At 58.5% G+C, this 16,404-nt stretch overlaps 1 protein-coding gene across 3 annotated transcripts in view; it reads right to left on the bottom strand.

Annotated features, from left to right (window-relative positions):
- The window catches only part of NEK6 (NIMA related kinase 6), a 161,457-nt gene that overhangs the window by 5,615 nt on the left and 139,438 nt on the right, over positions 1-16,404 (bottom strand). The gene's annotated exons all lie outside the window — the stretch shown is intronic.

Below are 16,404 nucleotides of genomic sequence, written 5' to 3'. Positions count from 1 at the left end.
CCCGTTCCCCCAGACATCCTGGCACCGAGCCCAGTGGTGGATATCTTGCCGGCCGGGGAAGCCTTTGCTGATCTCCCGCTGGTAGGCGCTGCTCCCATTGGCCCGTTCACATTTCCCTCCCTGCCCTTTAACTTGCTTCCACCCTGCCCCTAGGCCCGATTCGCCAGTGCAGGCGAGGCCTTGCAACCTGATTGGTTCCGTGCAGCATCGGCACTGTGATTGGTCACCTCCCCCGTCTATCATGATATCCTATGTGCATCGGGGAGTCTATGTAAGGGGAACCCGGTCAGCGCTCCAGGTCTCAGTCTGATCCTGACATGGAGGGGAACTAAGCGGTGTGCTCCGAGGCTGTGCCGGAGACACCGGAGAACGAGGCTGTGCGGAGACACCCGAGAATGAGGCTGTGCCGGAGACACCTGAGAACGAGGCTGTGCCGGACACCCAAGAACGAGGCTGTGCCGGAGACACCCGAGAACGAGACTGTGCCGGAGACACGAGAACGAGGCTGTGCCGGAGACACCCGAGAACGAGGCTGTGCCGGAGACACGAGAACGAGGCTGTGCCGGAGACACCTGAGAACGAGATTGTGCCGGAGACACGAGAACGAGGCTGTGCCGGAGACACCTGAAAACGAGGCTGTGAGCCTGACCGGGCGATATAAAAGTGCGTCTGTGAGTTCCCGGAGAGCAGGACTGAGCGGGGAATATGAAAGTGCTCAGCGTCGTATTGTCCCAGCGAGGTCTGTACGCTCCCTACCTCCATGGGCGTGGAAGCGAGCCCCGGTTAAGCCTAGGAAGTGGTGCCTGGCACCTGGGTAGTTAGGATTCCCCTTGTATTCTCTGTATTGGCGAGTGTAAGCTCTGATTGTGATTTGTGCTGCGCTTGCTGGCTCCGGCCAGAATAAATACTCTTTATTGAACTGCTTTGTCCTGTCTGGGGCCTGATCCTGGCGTGAAGTTCTGCTCTCCCGTAACATCCGGCTCAAAATTACGGTTTTGAGTTTTTTTAAATTAAAAACTTTTGTACCAATGGAGTTAGGAATGAAATTGACTATATCCTAACCAACAAGGACCACGGGGAGGACTCCACGTTCCTTAACTGGTTTGACATAAGGAGTGATCACCGATTGCATTCAGACGTAGTCTGCAGGGAACCAAAGTTAGTAAGAAGAAAACTGATTACAAATAAATAAATCAACATCAATAACCTCAAGAATAACAGCAAAGAAAAATCGCTTCAGCTCGCTCGCAATGCATGGAAACACTTTAACAAACAATTATGAAGAATTTATGAAGACTGTAGTTCAAAGCGCAGGAAAAAACGGAGGAATCAAAACAGGACAAGAAAAGATCTGATGAGACAAAACAATTAATGAGACGACAAGAAATGAAGCAATCCCAAGATGCAAGAATAAGAACTGAATATGCAGAGCTGTGCGAGACAATCCGCCAACGTGTACCTGAAGATGTAACGAGACAGTGTAGCTGAAGAAGAATACACAGGCAGAATACAAGGGTCGAAAAACATCCTTCTTCAGGCACAGGGGAAGGTGCCCTGGAAAGATGGTCGTTTCTTTCCAAATGCCTCCATCCCGTCTCCATTCTTCTATTGACTTAATGCAAAAGGTTCCCATCCATTGTTACTCGCCGGCCAAGGCAGACACAGCCTTCAACTTCTTCTAGTTCTATTCCATTTATTTTGATCTTTGCAGAGTTGTCACATTTGTTGAACATCACTTTGGCCTCGCTGCGATTCATACGGTGTCCCACATTCTTACTGGCTTCGGCGAGTTCTCCAATTTGTTCCTGGAGGTCGCCTGGACTTGTGCCAAAAATAACAATGTCATCTGCAAATCGTAGGGGACTCAAATATTCACACTTGATTTTGATCCTTTTTTCTCCCAATTCAGTGTCTCTAACAATTTTTCAAGTGTTGCGGTGAAAAGCTTTGGTGACACGGTGTCTCCCTGCTGCACTCCCTTACTGATCCTCGTGACACAGTGTCTCCCTGCTGCACTCCCTTACTGATCCTGGTGACACAGTGCCTCCCTGCCGCACTCCCTTACTGATCCTGGTGACACGGTGTCTCCCTGCTGCACTCCCTTACTGATCCTGGTGACACGGTGTCTCCCTGCTGCACTCCCTTACTGATCCTGGTGACACGGTGTCTCCCTGCCACACTCCCTTACTGATCCTTGTGACACAGTGTCTCCCTGCTGCACTCCCTTACTGATCCTGGTGACAGGGTGTCTCTCTGCCACACTCCCTTGCTGATCCTGGTGGCACGGTGTCTCCCTGCCGCACACCCTTGCTGATCCTGGGGACACGGTGTCTCCCTGTCGCACTCCCTTACTGATCCTGGTGACACAGGGTCTCCTTGCCGCACTCCCTTACTGATCCTGGTGACACGGTGTCTCCCTGTCGCACTCCCTTACTGATCCTGGTGACACGGGGTCTCCCTGCCGCACTCCCTTAATGATCCTGGTGAAACAGTGTCTCCCTGCCGCACTCCCTTACTGATCCTGGTGACACGGTGTCTCCCTGCCGCACTCCCTCGCTGATCCTGGTGACACGGTGTCTCCCTGCCGCACTCCCTTACTGATCCTGGTGACACGGTGTCTCCCTGCCGCACTCCCTTACTGATCTTGGTGACACGGTGCTTCCCTGCCGCACTCCCTTGCTGATCCTGGTGACACGGTGCCTCCCTGCCACACTCCCTTACTGATCCTGGTGGCACGGTGTCTCCCTGCCGCACTCCCTTGCTGGTCCTGGTGACACGGTGTCTCCCTGCCACACTCCCTTACTGATCCTGGTGGCACGGTGTCTCCCTGCCGCACTCCCTTGCTGATCCTGGTGACACGGTGTCTCCCTGCCACACTCCCTTGCTGGTCCTGGTGACACGGTGTCTCCCTGCCACACTCCCTTACTGATCCTGGTGACACGGTGCCTCCCTGCCGCACTCCCTTGCTGATCCTGGTGACACGGTGTCTCCCTGCCACACTCCCTTGCTGATCCTGGTGACACGGTGTCTCCCTGCCGCACTCCCTTACTGATCCTGGTGACACGGTGTCTCCCTGCCACACTCCCTTGCTGATCCTGGTGACACGGTGTCTCCCTGCCGCACTCCCTTACTGATCCTGGTGACACGGTGTCTCCCTGCCGCACTCCCTTACTGATCCTGGTGACACGGTGCCCCCCTGCCGCACTCCCTTACTGATCCTGGTGACACGGTGTCTCCCTGCCACACTCCCTTGCTGATCCTGGTGACACGGTGCCTCCCTGCCACACTCCCTTACTGATCCTGGTGACACGGTGTCTCCCTGCCACACTCCCTTACTGATCCTGGTGACACGGTGTCTCCCTGCCGCACTCCCTGGCTGATCCTGGTGACACGGTGTCTCCCTGCCACACTCCCTTGCTGATCCTGGTGACACGGTGCCTCCCTGCCGCACTCCCTTACTGATCCTGGTGACACGGTGTCTCCCTGTCGCACTCCGTTACTGATCCTTATCTTGCTTGTATCTTCATGTAATCTAATGGTTGTGTGTGTATGTGTATACACACACACATTCATTCCCAGGTCAGTGTTAAAGGAGCTCACACTATTTACAAATGTCCTGTATATTCTAGCTGCAGAAAGAGATGCTAGATAATAATGGGGACTGAATGTAATGTGCACAGTTTCAGTTCCCTGTGGCAGTGCAATGGTTAATGTTGCCTAGAGGCCCAGTAAGCAGGAAGCTGCATGCTCTCTCTCAGCATACGACCCCTCACAATCACCCCAGCACCAAGCCCCTAATTGTAATGAGCGTGTGCTGGATAATGGGGGGAGGGGGTGGGCTCACTGTCACCCCCAACCCCATGCAGCAGCCCCTCATTGTAATGAGCATGTGCTGGATAATGGGGTGGTGGGGGGGCAGGGGGCTCACTGCCACCCCCAGCACCATGCAGCAGCCCCCCCATTATAATGAGTGTATGCTGGATAATGGGGGTGGGGGGCTCACTTGTCCCCCCCAGCACCATGAAGCCCCCCATTGTAATGTGTGTTGCTAGATAATAGGGGGGTGGGGTGTCCCACTGTCCCCCCCAGCACCATGCAGCAGCCCCCCCATTATAATGAGCGTGTGCTGGTCTCCTCGGTATAGAGCTGTGTCGCGGGGAGTAGCGGCTTTGCTCCTTACTGGGCTGATGCTTTAATGCCTCTGGTTAGGATTTTAATAAGGGATGATTTGATAATTATTCTGCCCTCACGTCCTTAGGTTATCCTGCCTGCTCATTACTATGCGAAGCCCACGCAGGAGCCCAGCTATTTACTGACACGCTTTAAAAACCCCATTGTGATCAGAAAAGAATAAATGTGCCACGTTATTCCACCCCTTCCATGCCACAGATCCTGCACCATGATATCGTTACTGCGCAGAGCTATTCTATATTAACCACTAAATGCGCACCCCCCTCTAAATCATCGACACCCTACTTCAAGGTAACAGACCAGAGCTGTGGTAAAAGTAATTTTGTATAATAAGGGTAAACATGGCATTGTGTTCATAGTTCCAGCAGCTGCATCAGTCTTGCATAATTGTAGACACATTACAGGTTGTGATACTTTTTACTGGAGCTACAGGAGTTCTTCAAACATGTTCTATATAAGATGTAAATCACTCATACTGCATTTGGTGTGTACACACAAGCAGCAAAGAGTGGCTTGCTTCTGAATTAGGTGTGTGTGTATATCTATCTATCTATCTATCTATCTATCTATCTATCTATCTATCTATCTATCTATCTATGTATATATGTATATATATATATATATATATAGAATAAGGTTCAATAGAGCTGATAAGATCTGGTTATTTGAGATGTGATTGTGTGGTGTATAGGTGTGTGTGTGGTGTGTGGTGTGTGCAGTGTATAGGTGTGTGTGTGTGTGTGTGTGTGTTTGCGGTTGGTGGGTGGGGTGTATGAGTGGGTTTGTATCATGTATGGGTAGGGGGTGGGGGGGTGCGTGGGGTTTATGCATGGGGTATATGGGTGTATGTATGGGTGGTAGGGTGTATAGCAGGGAGGGTGGGGTGGGAGTGTGGGGATGGGGTGTATGGGTGGGAGTGTGGGGATGGGGTGTATGGGGGAGTGGGTGGAGGGTGTGGGGGAGTTGGTGGGGTTGTGGGTGGGGAGTATGGGGGGTGGGGGGTAGGTGGGGTGTAGTTGGGTGGGGTGTAGGTAGGTGGGTGGGGTGTAGGGGGGTGGGGCATACGGGGGGTTGGTGGGGCATATGGGGGCTGGGGAGTATGGGGGTGGGGTGTATGGGTGGGTGGGATGTATAGGTGGGTGGGTGGGATGTATAGGTGTGTCGGTGTGTGTGTGTGGGGGGTGTATGGGGGGTGGGATGTATGGGTGTGTGGGGGGTGTGCATGGGGGTGTGTGGGGTTGGGGGGTGGGGTGGTGAATGGATGTGTGTGGTGGGTGGGTAGTGTATGGATGTGTGTGGTGGGTGGGTAGTGTATGGATGTGTGTGATGGGTGGGTGGTGTGTGTCTGATGTATGGGTGGGGTGTGTAGGGTGGGTAGTTGGTGTGTGCACACTGAATGAGGAGGATTAGAAAGGGAGAGCCAGGTTTGAAACGCAATGCAAGTTTGTGACGGTAGGGGTAGCTAGCATCACAAAACTGGGATGAAGCCCAGCTAGCTACCCCTAAATCTGTGTAACTTGGCCACCTATGTAAGGCTTATTTTGGCCAAATGTTCTTTAATACAGGCAGTCCTCGGTTATCCAACGGAGCCCGTTCTGGAAGTAGCGTTGGATAGTGAAACCGATGTAAAGTGAGTCTCATGTTAATCAGCGGCGGTGAGCATCGGATAACGCAATCCGGCGTCGAAAAACGGCCCAAAGGGTTGCATTGTAAAGCGTTGGAAATGCAATTCGTTGTAAAGTGAAACGTTGGATAGCGAGGACTACCTGTATCTGGGGGAGAACAGGAAATGTATACAGGCATACCCCGGTTTAAGGATACTCACTTTTAGTACACTCGCGAGTAAGGACATAGCGCTCAATAGGAAAACGGCAGCTCACGCATGCGCCTGTCATCACGTCCTGAACAGCAATACCGGCTCTCTGCCTGTACCGAAGCTGTGCGCAAGCGGGGAGACTATAGAGCCTGTTACACATGCGTTATTTCCATCAGTTATGCACGTATATGAAGATTGCAGTACAGTACATGCATCGATAAGTGGGAAAAGGCAGTGCTTCACTTTAAGTACATTTTCACTTTACATACATGCTCCGGTCCCATTGCGTACTTTAATGCGGGGTATGCCTGTAATGCACTGTGCATGTAAGCCAAAGCACTTTATTCCCTGTAAATGCAATCCCCCAGTTTAGTGAATCAACATTGTTCTGTGATGTGATTTGGGAGTCAGCCCTGTAACATGTAAATTGGATTATGTGACTATAGGTGCTCATTTCTAAGTTAGCAGACTTGTAATGTGATTTGCACGTGTACATTTCTATGGAGGGGACTCTGTGATTTAATCAGCCGATGTTCCTGCAGAGAAATGTGTACTGAGACAAAGGCTGGGAGCATGGAGGTGTTACAGACATTTGCTGAGTGGGAAAGAGTGGACAATCAGGTCTGCTCTGATTGGCCAGCAGCCCCTGTCCCATGTAAAGGATAGCCACTGCGGGCTATATAAGAGACTATCTGAGAGACAGAGACATTCTGAGAAGGAGTTTGGATCGTGACTGTGACCAGCTGGAGATACATGTCAGAGTGGCTGCTGTGTGATCAGCCCTCTGATATCCTGGACGAGAAGCGGACAGGGCAAGCCTTCTTGAAGCAGGCCCCGCACCTAGCGAGGCTAGAGTCTACTCCCCGGGCCCCCAGTTGGTATTGTATCTTGTTTTGTGCATCTTTGTTTTGTCTGCAGGCGTGCCAGAATAAACCCCATTTTATTCAACAACTTTGTCCCGTCTGGTGCTAGTGATCCCGGTGGTTTTGGTGTAAAAGTGCTGCTTTCCCGTGACAAATTTCATGGGCCATTCTGGTTACAAGTAACAATATAAGACGTGTCCCCGGTTAGTGAGAGATTCAACCGTTGACCTCACGGGATAACTCCCGCACTGTGATCCAGGCTCCGGCCACAGCCTAGAAATAATCCCGCTGCGTACAAGCAGCAGATGGGCAGTGGGGAGATATGGGGCAGAAATATCTATACAATGAGAATGACAAGGCCTGAAAGATGCCGCTCGGCGCTGAGCGCAGGCTGGGCCCACAAATAAAGCTCCTTATTACTCCTTATTTCATACAGTTGAACACAATGACCTAAAACTCAACAAAATCAGCTTCATAAATTCTGACTTCAATAACCAAGAATTTCAACCGGGGGACGGAGACTTCAGGCGCTCCCCATGTACCACTAATAAGTGTTTGTGATGCTGCGTTTGGGCTACATTTTGACATTTTGATTAGAACAATTACAGCTGAACGACCAGATAGCCTTATAACCTACCCACCACGCACCACGCTGGTTTAGGGAAAGCGCAATTGCAGTTTTTTTTCTTGTTTTGTTGCTTAAATTGCCCGTCTTGTTAGGGCCGACAAAGCCGTCGCTTGTAGCGATATGGGAGAGGGGGGGAAACTTATTTTTATCTCGTTTGATTTATCTGGATGACAGAATTCTCCCCCCCAAAAAAAATGAGCGGAGATTTGTCATGCGTGGGGAAGATGTATTATTAGGATTTGTGATGGGCAGAGGAGGGGCCTCTGGAAATGGCAGGAACATGAAATAAAGTATATTATAGTGAGGTAAATTCCCCGAAACAAGCGCGCTGCGCATCGCTCCAACCCTCACCGGGTTAACCCCTTCTCAACCAGACAAACCGCCGCAACGCAGTCCAGACACTGGGCATGGAAAGGGTTAAGTGCATCCCGACCGTTGTATGGAGACCATTTCTATTTAGTGATAACTAATTACGATACCAATGTGAGTTTCTCAATTTAAGGGTGGTTTGGGCCATCGCCGCAATGCGTAAAGTTCGGCGCGCTCCACAGTATACCAGAAGGTGTATATAACGTATAAAGTACTGCAGTATTACCGAGTCATACACAGTATACCAGCAGGTGTATAAAAGTACTGCAGTATTACCGAGTCATACAAAGCATACCAGCAGGCGTATCTTATACTATATTAGTGAAAGCACTGTATGTTTGCCTGCCTGCCTGCCTGCATGCATGCATGCCTGCCTGCTGGATGTCCGGTGTCCCTAGCGGCAATCTCATTGGTCCCTTGGCCCGCCCGCCCCCGCACACCTCTCATTGGCCTCACACACTCACACCACCCCCTTGGCCCGCCCCCCACACCTCTCATTGGCCTGAGGCGGAGTGACGGGCCAAAGGTCCAAAAAAATAAATAACACACACACACACACACACACACACACACACACACACACACACACACACACACACACACACACACACACCTCTCTCCCCTCTCCAAATCACCTTTTCCCCCTCCCCAGCGGCATCACCTCTTCCCCCTCCCCAGCGGCATCACCTCTTCCCCCTCCCCAGCGGCATCACCTCTTCCCCCTCCCCAGCGGCATCACCTCTTCCCCCTCCCCAGCGGCATCACCTCTTCCCCCTCCCCAGCGGCATCACCTCTTCCCCCTCCCCAGCGGCATCACCTCTCCCCGCTCCAAATCACCTCTCCCCGCTCCAAATCACCTCTCCCCGCTCCAAATCACCTCTCCCCCCCTCCCCGCTCCAAATCACCTCGCTTCCCGCAGCTGCCACGTGGCGCGTAAGATGGCGGACCCCCTTCCTCCCTCGCGGCGCCGAGTCAGACGGTGGCGGCGCCCGGAAGTACAGGTAGGTGTCGCTCCCCACCTCCGGCGCCAAACGGAACTGAGAAAGGGCGCATCAACTGGTGTGTGTGTGTGTGTGTGTGTGTGTGTGTGTGTGTGTGTGTGTGTGTGTCACTGTCCACTGCCCCCCCCTCCTATCCACTGCCCCCCCCTCCTATCCACTGCCCCCCCCTCCTATCCACTGCCCCCCCCTCCTGTCCACTGCCCCCCCTCCTGTCCACTGCCCCCCCTCCTGTCCACTGCGTCCCCCTCCTGTCCACTGCGTCCCCCCTCCTGTCCCCCCTCCTGTCCACTGCCCCCCCCTCCTGTCCACTGCCCCCCCCCTCCTGTCCACTGCCCCCCCTCCTGTCCACTGCCCCCCCCTCCTATCCACTGCCCCCCCCTCCTGTCCACTGCCCCCCCCTCCTGTCCACTGCCCCCCCTCCTGTCCACTGCGTCCCCCCTCCTGTCCCCCCTCCTGTCCACTGCCCCCCCCCCCTCCTGTCCACTGCCCCCCCCTCCTGTCCACTGCCCCCCCCTCCTGTCCACTGCCCCCCCTCCTGTCCACTGCCCCCCCTCCTGTCCACTGCCCCCCCCTCCTGTCCACTGCCCCCCCCTCCTGTCCACTGCCCCCTCCCTCCTGTCCACTGCCCCCCCCCTCCTGTCCACTGCCCCCTCCCTCCTGTCCACTGCCCCCCCCTCCTGTCCACTGCCCCCCCCTCCTGTCCACTGCCCCCCCCCCTCCTGTCCACTGCCCCCCCTCCTGTCCACTGCCCCCCCCTCCTGTCCACTGCCCCCCCTCCTGTCCACTGCCCCCTCCCTCCTGTCCACTGCCCCCCCCCTCCTGTCCACTGCCCCCTCCCTCCTGTCCACTGCCCCCCCCTCCTGTCCACTGCCCCCCCCTCCTGTCCACTGCCCCCCCCCTCCTGTCCACTGCCCCCCCCCTCCTGTCCACTGCCCCCCCCTCCTGTCCACTGCCCCCCCCCTCCTGTCCACTGCCCCCCCCCTCCTGTCCACTGCCCCCCCCCTCCTGTCCACTGCCCCCCCCCTCCTGTCCACTGCCCCCCCCCTCCTGTCCACTGCCCCCTCCCTCCTGTCCACTGCCCCCCCCTCCTGTCCACTGCCCCCCCCTCCTGTCCACTGCCCCCCCCCCTCCTGTCCACTGCCCCCCCCCTCCTGTCCACTGCAGGAAATGCAGGGGGAGGAATCCATGCCTTTGAGGCGCCCCCCCCCTCCCTTTGACGCCCCCCCCCCTCCCTTTGACGCCCCCCCCCTCCCTTTGACGCCCCCCCCTCTCCCTTTGACGCCCCCCCCCTCTCCCTTTGACGCCCTCTCCCTTTGACGCCCCCCCCCTCTCCCTTTGACGCCCCCCCCCTCCCTTTGACGCCCCCCCCCCCTCCCTTTGACGCCCCCCCCCCTCCCTTTGACGCCCCCCCCTCCCTTTGACGCCCCCCCCCCTCCCTTTGACGCCCCCCCCCTCTCCCTTTGACGCCCCCCCCCCTCCCTTTGACGCCCCCCCCCTGCCTTTGACGCCCCGCGCGCACACACTGACTGACTGCCGCACGCACGCACACACTGACTGACGCGCACACAAAGCCTGACTGACGCACGCACACACTGACTGAGGCACACACTGACTGTGTGTGCGTCAGTCAGTCTGTGTGTGTTTGTGTTTCTGCCTCAGACTCACTGACGCGCGAGCAAACACACAGTGACTGACGCACACACGCTACATGAAGCTGTAAAGGAGGGAGGGAGGGGGGGACTGGATTGATGTGAATGGGGGACAAACAGAGAGAGGGGGGAGGAGAGAGAGGAACGGGAACATTACATCCCGGGCAACGCCGGGTCTCTCAGCTAGTAATGTATAAAGTACTGCAGTATTAGCGAGTAATACACAGCATACCAGCAGGACTATCTTATACTATATTAGTGAAAGCACTGTATGTTTGCCTGCCTGCCTGCATGCATGCATGCCTGCCTGCTGGATGTCCGGTGTCCCTAGCGGCAATCTCATTGGTCCCTTGGCCCGCCCGCCCCCGCACACCTCTCATTGGCCTCACACACTCACACCACCCCCTTGGCCCGCCCCCCACACCTCTCATTGGCCTGAGGCGGAGTGACGGGCCAAAGGTCCAAAAAAATAAATAACACACACACACACACACACACACACACACACACACACACACACACACCTCTCTCCCCTCTCCAAATCACCTTTTCCCCCTCCCCAGCGGCATCACCTCTTCCCCCTCCCCAGCGGCATCACCTCTTCCCCCTCCCCAGCGGCATCACCTCTTCCCCCTCCCCAGCGGCATCACCTCTTCCCCCTCCCCAGCGGCATCACCTCTCCCCGCTCCAAATCACCTCTCCCCGCTCCAAATCACCTCTCCCCGCTCCAAATCACCTCTCCCCCCTCCCCGCTCCAAATCACCTCGCTTCCCGCAGCTGCCACGTGGCGCGTAAGATGGCGGACCCCCTTCCTCCCTCGCGGCGCCGAGTCAGACGGTGGCGGCGCCCGGAAGTACAGGTAGGTGTCGCTCCCCACCTCCGGCGCCAAACGGAACTGAGAAAGGGCGCATCAACTGTGTGTGTGTGTGTGTGTGTGTGTGTGTGTGTGTGTGTGTGTGTGTGTGTGTGTGTGTGTGTGTGTGTGTGTGTGTGTCACTGTCCACTGCCCCCCCCCTCCTATCCACTGCCCCCCCCTCCTATCCACTGCCCCCCCCTCCTGTCCACTGCCCCCCCCTCCTGTCCACTGCCCCCCCCCTCCTGTCCACTGCCCCCCCTCCTGTCCACTGCGTCCCCCCTCCTGTCCACTGCGTCCCCCCTCCTGTCCCCCCTCCTGTCCACTGCCCCCCCCCTCCTGTCCACTGCCCCCCCCCTCCTGTCCACTGCCCCCCCCTCCTGTCCACTGCCCCCCCCTCCTGTCCACTGCCCCCCCCTCCTGTCCACTGCCCCCCCTCCTGTCCACTGCCCCCCCTCCTGTCCACTGCGTCCCCCCTCCTGTCCACTGCCCCCCCCCCCTCCTGTCCACTGCCCCCCCCTCCTGTCCACTGCCCCCCCCTCCTGTCCACTGCCCCCCCCTCCTGTCCACTGCCCCCCCTCCTGTCCACTGCCCCCCCCCTCCTGTCCACTGCCCCCCCCCTCCTGTCCACTGCCCCCTCCCTCCTGTCCACTGCCCCCCCCCTCCTGTCCACTGCCCCCTCCCTCCTGTCCACTGCCCCCCCCCTCCTGTCCACTGCCCCCCCCCTCCTGTCCACTTCCCCCCCCTCCTGTCCACTGCCCCCCCCCTCCTGTCCACTGCCCCCCCCCTCCTGTCCACTGCCCCCCCCTCCTGTCCACTGCCCCCCCCCTCCTGTCCACTGCCCCCCCCCTCCTGTCCACTGCCCCCCCCTCCTGTCCACTGCCCCCCCCCTCCTGTCCACTGCCCCCCCCCTCCTGTCCACTGCCCCCCCCCTCCTGTCCACTGCCCCCTCCCTCCTGTCCACTGCCCCCCCCTCCTGTCCACTGCCCCCCCCCCTCCTGTCCACTGCCCCCCCCCCCTCCTGTCCACTGCAGGAAATGCAGGGGGAGGAATCCATGCCTTTGAGGCGCCCCCCCCCCTCCCTTTGACGCCCCCCCCCCCTCCCTTTGACGCCCCCCCCTCCCTTTGACGCCCCCCCCCTCTCCCTTTGACGCCCCCCCCCCCCCCCCCCCCCTCTCCCTTTGACGCCTTCTCCCTTTGACGCCCCCCCCCTCTCCCTTTGACGCCCCCCCCCTCCCTTTGACGCCCCCCCCCCCTCCCTTTGACGCCCCCCCCCTCCCTTTGACGCCCCCCCTCCCTTTGACGCCCCCCCCCTCCCTTTGACGCCCCCCCCCCTCCCTTTGACGCCCCACCTCCCTTTGACGCCCCCCCCTCCCTTTGACGCCCCCCCCTCCCTTTGACGCCCCCCCCCTCCCTTTGACGCCCCCCCCTCTCCCTTTGACGCCCCCCCCCCCTCTTTTTGACGCCCCCCCCCTCCCCTTTGACGCCCCCCCCCTCCCTTTGACGCCCCCCCCTCCCTTTGACGCCCCCCCCCTCCCTTTGACGCCCCCCCCTGCCTTTGACGCCCCCCCCTGCCTTTGACGCCCCGCGCGCACACACTGACTGACTGCCGCACGCACGCACACACTGACTGACGCGCACACAAAGCCTGACTGACGCACGCACACACTGACTGAGGCACACACTGACTGTGTGTGCGTCAGTCAGTCTGTGTGTGTTTGTGTTTCTGCCTCAGACTCACTGACGCGCGAGCAAACACACAGTGACTGACGCACACACGCTACATGAAGCTGTAAAGGAGGGAGGGAGGGGGGGACTGGATTGATGTGAATGGGGGACAAACAGAGAGAGGGGGGAGGAGAGAGAGGAACGGGAACATTACATCCCGGGCAACGCCGGGTCTCTCAGCTAGTAATGTATAAAGTACTGCAGTATTAGCGAGTAATACACAGCATACCAGCAGGACTATCTTATACTATATTAGTGAAAGCACTGTATGTTTGCCTGCCTGCCTGCATGCCTGCCTGCTGGATGTCCGGTGTCCCTAGCGGCAATCTCATTGGTCCCTTGGCCCGCCCGCCCCCGCACACCTCTCATTGGCCTCACACACTCACACCACCCCCTTGGCCCGCCCCCCACACCTCTCATTGGCCTGAGGCGGAGTGACGGGCCAAAGGTCCAAAAAAATAAATAACACACACACACACACACACACACACACACACACACACACACACACACACACACACACACACACACACACACACACCTCTCTCCCCTCTCCAAATCACCTTTTCCCCCTCCCCAGCGGCATCACCTCTTCCCCCTCCCCAGCGGCATCACCTCTTCCCCCTCCCCAGCGGCATCACCTCTTCCCCCTCCCCAGCGGCATCACCTCTTCCCCCTCCCCAGCGGCATCACCTCTTCCCCCTCCCCAGCGGCATCACCTCTTCCCCCTCCCCAGCGGCATCACCTCTTCCCCCTCCCCAGCGGCATCACCTCTCCCCGCTCCAAATCACCTCTCCCCGCTCCAAATCACCTCTCCCCGCTCCAAATCACCTCTCCCCCCTCCCCGCTCCAAATCACCTCGCTTCCCGCAGCTGCCACGTGGCGCGTAAGATGGCGGACCCCCTTCCTCCCTCGCGGCGCCGAGTCAGACGGTGGCGGCGCCCGGAAGTACAGGTAGGTGTCGCTCCCCACCTCCGGCGCCAAACGGAACTGAGAAAGGGCGCATCAACTGGTGTGTGTGTGTGTGTGTGTGTGTGTGTGTGTGTGTGTGTGTGTGTGTGTGTGTGTCACTGTCCACTGCCCCCCCCTCCTATCCACTGCCCCCCCCTCCTATCCACTGCCCCCCCCTCCTATCCACTGCCCCCCCCTCCTGTCCACTGCCCCCCCCTCCTGTCCACTGCCCCCCCTCCTGTCCACTGCGTCCCCCCTCCTGTCCACTGCGTCCCCCCTCCTGTCCCCCCTCCTGTCCACTGCCCCCCCCCTCCTGTCCACTGCCCCCCCCCTCCTGTCCACTGCCCCCCCCTCCTGTCCACTGCCCCCCCCTCCTATCCACTGCCCCCCCCTCCTGTCCACTGCCCCCCCCTCCTGTCCACTGCCCCCCCTCCTGTCCACTGCGTCCCCCCTCCTGTCCCCCCTCCTGTCCACTGCCCCCCCCCCTCCTGTCCACTGCCCCCCCCTCCTGTCCACTGCCCCCCCCTCCTGTCCACTGCCCCCCCTCCTGTCCACTGCCCCCCCTCCTGTCCACTGCCCCCCCCTCCTGTCCACTGCCCCCCCCCTCCTGTCCACTGCCCCCTCCCTCCTGTCCACTGCCCCCCCCCCTCCTGTCCACTGCCCCCTCCCTCCTGTCCACTGCCCCCCCCCTCCTGTCCACTGCCCCCCCCTCCTGTCCACTGCCCCCCCCTCCTGTCCACTGCCCCCCCCTCCTGTCCACTGCCCCCCCCTCCTGTCCACTGCCCCCCCCTCCTGTCCACTGCCCCCCCCCTCCTGTCCACTGCCCCCCCCCTCCTGTCCACTGCCCCCTCCCTCCTGTCCACTGCCCCCCCCTCCTGTCCACTGCCCCCCCCCTCCTGTCCACTGCCCCCCCCCTCCTGTCCACTGCCCCCCCCCCTCCTGTCCACTGCCCCCCCCCTCCTGTCCACTGCAGGAAATGCAGGGGGAGGAATCCATGCCTTTGAGGCGCCCCCCCCCTCCCTTTGACGCCCCCCCCCCCTCCCTTTGACGCCCCCCCCCTCCCTTTGACGCCCCCCCCTCTCCCTTTGACGCCCCCCCCCTCTCCCTTTGACGCCCTCTCCCTTTGACGCCCCCCCCCTCTCCCTTTGACGCCCCCCCCCTCCCTTTGACGCCCCCCCCCCCTCCCTTTGACGCCCCCCCCCCTCCCTTTGACGCCCCCCCCTCCCTTTGACGCCCCCCCCTCCCTTTGACGCCCCCCCCCCTCCCTTTGACGCCCCCCCCCTCCCTTTGACGCCCCCCCTCCCTTTGACGCCCCCCCCCTCCCTTTGACGCCCCCCCCCCTCCCTTTGACGCCCCCCCCCCCCCCTTTGACGCCCCCCCCCTCCCTTTGACGCCCCCCCCCTCCCTTTGACGCCCCCCCCCTCCCTTTGACGCCCCCCCCCCTCCCTTTGACGCCCCCCCCTCCCTTTGACGCCCCCCCCTGCCTTTGACGCCCCCCCCTGCCTTTGACGCCCCGCGCGCACACACTGACTGACTGCCGCACGCACGCACACACTGACTGACGCGCACACAAAGCCTGACTGACGCACGCACACACTGACTGAGGCACACACTGACTGTGTGTGCGTCAGTCAGTCTGTGTGTGTTTGTGTTTCTGCCTCAGACTCACTGACGCGCGAGCAAACACACAGTGACTGACGCACACACGCTACATGAAGCTGTAAAGGAGGGAGGGAGGGGGGGACTGGATTGATGTGAATGGGGGACAAACAGAGAGAGGGGGGAGGAGAGAGAGGAACGGGAACATTACATCCCGGGCAACGCCGGGTCTCTCAGCTAGTAATATATAAAGTACTGCTGCATTATTGAGACTTACACAGCATACCAGTGGGCGTATTAAGTACTGCAGTATTACGGAGTAATGCACAGCATACCAGCGGGTGAATAATGTATAAAGTACTGCAGTATTACTGAGTAATGCACAGCATACCAGCGGGTGAATAATGTATAAAGTACTGCAGTATTACTGAGTAATGCACAGCATACCAGCGGGTGAATAATGTATAAAGTGCTGCAGTATTACTGAGTAATGCACAGCATACCAGCAGGTGTATAATGTATAAAGTGCTGTAGCAGGTGGCCTCAGCATTGCACCCCCTGTCCCTAGGGATAAAGGTGCCCTTCAGGTTGGGCGTTAGTGTCAGGCGACTGGATCTGTTAAAGCGTTGCACTCCCACCTCTGGCGTCCAATCCTGAACTGTATTATTTACCTAACTTTATGGAGTAAATTACTCATGTTTTATAGGTTATAATGCTCTGTATATATTGTGGGTGGGTGTGGGTGTGAGGGTGAGT

This window comes from Ascaphus truei, chromosome 21, assembly GCF_040206685.1.
Source record: "Ascaphus truei isolate aAscTru1 chromosome 21, aAscTru1.hap1, whole genome shotgun sequence".
NCBI lineage: Eukaryota > Metazoa > Chordata > Amphibia > Anura > Ascaphidae > Ascaphus > Ascaphus truei.
This window is presented reverse-complemented; position numbering and strand designations above follow the sequence as displayed.